At 32.9% G+C, this 5,184-nt stretch overlaps 2 long non-coding RNA genes across 2 annotated transcripts; both read right to left on the bottom strand.

Annotated features, from left to right (window-relative positions):
* Positions 1-1,596: 1,596 nt before the first annotated feature.
* On the bottom strand, positions 1,597-2,751 carry LOC146901001 (uncharacterized). Its single transcript, XR_015023116.1, has 3 exons — positions 2,595-2,751; positions 2,020-2,088; positions 1,597-1,937 (listed from the first exon to the last, which is right to left on the bottom strand). It is a non-coding gene; the product is annotated as an uncharacterized LOC146901001 (long non-coding RNA).
* A 117-nt stretch (positions 2,752-2,868) lies between these two features.
* LOC146901000 (uncharacterized) lies at positions 2,869-5,184 on the bottom strand. The gene is made up of 3 exons (XR_015023115.1): positions 4,801-5,184; positions 3,282-4,176; positions 2,869-3,168 (listed from the first exon to the last, which is right to left on the bottom strand). It is a non-coding gene; the product is annotated as an uncharacterized LOC146901000 (long non-coding RNA).

Here is a 5,184-nt window from a genome sequence, read left to right as displayed (position 1 = left end):
CACCCTTCGAGAGAATTTTCTGATTTCAATATCCTAAGGGATCATTGTGCTCGTCCCTTTGGTTATCTTATTTGGATACATGGCTATTTGCTACAAATCCATGCCAAGATGTCATTTGAAGAATGTGTGTTTGCTTTCAAGGTTGATGACATTGACATGTTTATTTCAACTGATTATAGCTTATTTTGAAGGAGTTAATTGCTTTTAAAAAAAATTAAGACATCAATAATTGTCCCATGAGTTATCTCTTTTGAACGGAATTATTTACATCTGGGAAATATAAACTAGCCAAATATATGGTCTGTATGACCACATTTTTACAAATACATGACCACTATTTTTTCATAAATTAGATCTTGTCCGTCCTTAGGCGTGACAAACTTGCCGATTGTAAAAGTGTTTATTTATGGTTGAAAATGATTTTAGTGCAGTGATCAAATGAGATCATGCGTTCGATTCGCCTAAAACGATATTATTTACACCTGGTAAATATAAACTAGCCAAATATATGGTATGTGTGACCACATTTTTACATATGCGTGACCACTATTTTTTCAGAAATTTGAACTTGTCCGTCTTTAGGCGTGATAAACTCGTAAATTGTAAAATAAGGTATTTATTGTTGGAATTGCTTTTAGTGCAGTGATCAAATTAGATTGTGTGTTTGATTTGCCTAAAACAAGATTATTTATACCTGGTAAAGATAAACTAGCCAAATATATGGTATGTGTGACCAAATTTTTTAATATGCGTGACCACTATTTTTTCAGAAATTAGAACTTGTCCGTCTTTAGGCGTGATAAACTCGTAAATTGTAAAATAAGTTATTTATTGTTGGAATTGCTTTTAGTGCAGTGATCAAATTAGATTGTGTGTTTGATTTGCCTAAAACAAGATTATTTATACCTGGTAAAGATAAACTAGCCAAATATATGGTATTTGTGACCACATTTTTTAATATGCGTGACCACTATTTTTTCAGAAATTAGAACTTGTCCGTCTTTAGGCGTGATAAACTCGTAAATTGTAAAATAAGTTATTTATTGTTGGAATTGCTTTTAGTGTAGTGATCAAATTAGATTATGTGTTTGATTCGCATAAAACAAGATTATTTATACATGGGAAATATAAACTAGCCAAATATATGTTTTGTGTGACCACATATTTTAAGGTGCGTGACCACTATTTTTTCATAAATTAGAACTTGTCCGTCTTTAGGCGTGATAAACTTGCAGATTGTAAAAGAAGTTATTTATCGTTTGAAAGACTTTTAATGCAGTGATCAAATGAGATCATGTGTTCGATTCGCCTAAAATGAAATTATTTACATCTGGGAAATATAAACTAGCCAAATATATGGTCTGTATGACCACATTTTTACATATGTGTGACCACTATTTTTTCATAAATTAGAATGTCTCACTGACAATTGGCTTGAATTGATTTTTTTTTTGCACATGTAAGTTACAGCTAACCAAATAAACGAACAATATAACCATAATTTTAGAATGTCTTTCATTAGTTTTCTATTGTGAGGCATGCAAACTTAGAGACGACTAGTTTTAAACACATGAAAGAAAAAAAAATGGTTACGCCTTTGTAAAATTGTGGTTACACACTTCAAATATTTGGTTATACATAATTTTCCTGTGAAAACAGTATTATTTTAAGGCGAGTTATCACTGAAATATCAAAAGTGATAAAATGTAGTACATCAAACAATAGAAAATACATGGTGGAATAAGTGCTTCAAACAATAAAACTAAAACTAAATAAGTTAGCCATATCATATACATGGCCGAATTAGTACATCACATAATAAAATAAAATTCAAAAAATTGAACGTAGTTGCTTGAAGTTGATTCTTCTGAGCTTAACTTGGATTTTTTATTGACTTCTATCAATGATTTCGTTTCAAAAACATGCCTTAACTGTACCTGAAAATGACCCATTTACACATCTATGGCTTTAGTCTGGGACAATTATACAAACTTTGAAACCAAATCTAAGTGTACTTACATTACTTTCATTTGCCACAATGAATTTTTTGTGTTTCAGATGGCCCATTTTGCGTCATTCATGTATGTCCTGTATACAAATGTATAAGAAAAGCAACATAGAGAGAAATATTTGCATTATATTGAATCAGTGTCTATATCAATTAAATAAAAGTTTAAAAGTAATGATGCTTGAAGAAATAACAAATTCCAGGTTTCCAGCACATATCATACAAACAAAATTAATCTCTTAATCTTATGAACCACTCCAAGAATCCGAGAGTGCAGTGCAAAATTTCATAAAACTTGTTTAAATCAGCGATGAATAATTTCATATGTTACATCTATTTACACCAAGCCCCCAAGCATAAACCTGTTTGGGCCACCACAAAGCAAATATCTTTTTTTTTATCAAAGGAGGGGGTTTAACTACTAAGACAATTGTCTTTTCTAAATTCACACCCCAACAGCAAACAAAACCAAATCTTTGTCATCATGACATCAGTATATGATATCAGGTTGCTCTACCCAACCAAATCCCACAATCAGCATTATGAGAGAAATAATTATAATAAGACATGGAAAGTGAATACATACCACAAGTAGGATAGTATTATAATCCAAACAGGCAGCGAGACACATACAGACAACATCATTCCGGGTAAAACCACTCAGAAGCCTTTGTCTTTCAGTTCCAAGCCTAGAGTTCCAATATCTGCATAAAAAGGAAAGAAGCAAAAGTGATATTTTACCCTTTTTCACTTATACCTGATTTCCTCTTCTTAGAGTATACTCTGATATTTCAAAAACAAATCCAAAAATGTATTTATTCCTTATTTTAGATTCTAGATTCTTTGAATGATGCGTTGTGAAAACACATGCAATAATCAATATGTGCTTGAATGGTGCAACCACAAATTGATTCATTATTATTGCATGACACCCTCTTTTTCCTTATGACTCCTACTCAGGTCTCTAACATATACATAATACACTCTTTCTTCTTATAGGTTTTCCTTACAAATTAGAGTTCCAAGTCCCTGTGACTAACCAATGCAGCATGACAGGGCCTTCTCTTACTTGTTTTAAGAGATGAGTTGTATACAAACGAAAAGAGGAATATAGAGAATTGTTGAAGGTCTCATCCAGATTCCAGAGGCCCTATGTGCACCTTTTCAAATGTATACAAATGTATAAGAAAACCAACATAGAGAGAAATATTTGCAACAAAGGCAATCTTTCAAAAGTTACAAACAATAAATAATTAAGAATAGAAAGACACACCTCAGGCTTGCCATACTTGTTCTTCCTAAATTTCAAGGATTTTGGATCAATTTGTCTGGTCTAACAGCAAAAAAAATTGTTTAAATACATGACCTCTGCTGCGATATAGAAAGAATCAAAACCAAATGATACAAGAACAAGAACAATATACAAATAACAAATGTTCCCGAGTTCCTACACAGACAGGAAAAAAAACATAATTTAATTCAAGTATAAGATCATCAGCACACAAGACTATATGGTTAGAAGACCGCAAATGCTGACAGAATTACATCGGGACACGGGGATACATTGATTGTTTACATATATAACTACACCAATCAACACATAACTTGTGAATTCTTTTTGAGCATCTATAGACCAGTTCATAATCAAATAGATCCATGAGTTAAAGTATCAGTTTATAATCAAATCATAGTTGAAGCCCATAAACTCATGTCATCAAGTCATCATAAAACACTGCCACAACTGAAGAATCATCAAATATATCAATTAATCAAGAGTAACAGGTTTAAAAATAGAATGGCATAACGAAATACATAGAAATTGAAGGAAAATAAAACACCTAAGGAGGCTATGTCAGTGTACTTATCACTGAATGCATACACATTTACTGAGATTTGGTACTTGGAAAACTCAGCAGCCATCTGCTCATAAAATGGATCTTCAGGCAGTCTCAGTCCATGTTCTTTATCTGTCCCAAATCAATACACTAATACACTATAATTTCAACACACAAAAAGATGGACTTTCACTCTTCCAACCAGTTCCACCACTCAATGCCTCTATCCATTACACAAATATCAGAACATCAAGCAAGATGAGTTTTGATTGTTGTGTGATAAAATTGATATGCAATGGCAAGGCTTGTGCTCTGTCTTGGGTTTCTTCCACACTAATACAACAAAAATATCCAATGAACAAATGACTAGTTTTTATCAAACATACAAGTATTTCAATCATCAATTTTTAAAGTTAAACTGTAAAACTGATTGATTCACATGTCTATCTATTTCTCAAATAGGTCATGGTTTATATACAAAAAGGAGGCCTCTGTTAGCTCCTAGAATTATGCCTCTGACAGTTGCAACAAGTGATCCTATTAAACATATACAACACTAAGTCAGACTATCAAATAAACAAAACCTGATCTGCATATTAATTTGCAGGATGTTTTCCAAATATAACTAATTACCAAATATAACTTAATACAAACATTTATGCAACAAGCCAAAGCATCTTATTAAAGTCAAGCAGATGATAAATTCTAGATTACTAACATCACACATTTCACCATGGATTTCTAATTACTTTAATCAATTATTTTGAAAAGCAATTTCAAAATGGGCAAACTAATTTCAAAGCAAATGTCAGTCTTTACCAGGTCTGGATACATGCTTTTACAACTAATTTCAAAACAAATTTAAATTTTGGAAAAAAAAAATTCAAAACAGAACCCTAAACCATAAATATAAAGCCTCATCACAAATTGTAATGAAAAATTTGATATAAACATCACCTTCAACAGAGAGATTCAATTTTCGACTGGATTGTGGCAGAGATTTCCAACGATTTCAGTGAGGGAGCAAGGTTGCGATTGAGACTCTAACGCGACGATGCCTGTGTGCCGACGGTTACTGTGACTTGACGATAGATGAAAGGAGATAGAGCATTGGGAGGAGATCACGAAAGGAGACATGGCGGTGAGTGGAGATCGTGTGTTGGTTGAGGGAGAGGAGAGATGGAAGAGTGGGATTGAGATGGAGAGGGAACAGATCCGTGAACAGAGAAGAGGAAGAGATTGTGAAAACTACCAAACTATCCCTAGTGCGTGAAATTACCAAACTACCCCTGCCACATCAGCAGTGGTACAAAGAGGTGTATAGAAAAGGGGTGTACATGA

This window comes from Medicago sativa, chromosome 8 (assembly GCF_051527215.1).
Source record: "Medicago sativa cultivar Bolivia chromosome 8, Bolivia_mono, whole genome shotgun sequence".
NCBI lineage: Eukaryota > Viridiplantae > Streptophyta > Magnoliopsida > Fabales > Fabaceae > Medicago > Medicago sativa.
Note: the sequence above shows the minus strand (reverse complement) of the source record. Positions and strands in the feature narration are given on the sequence as shown.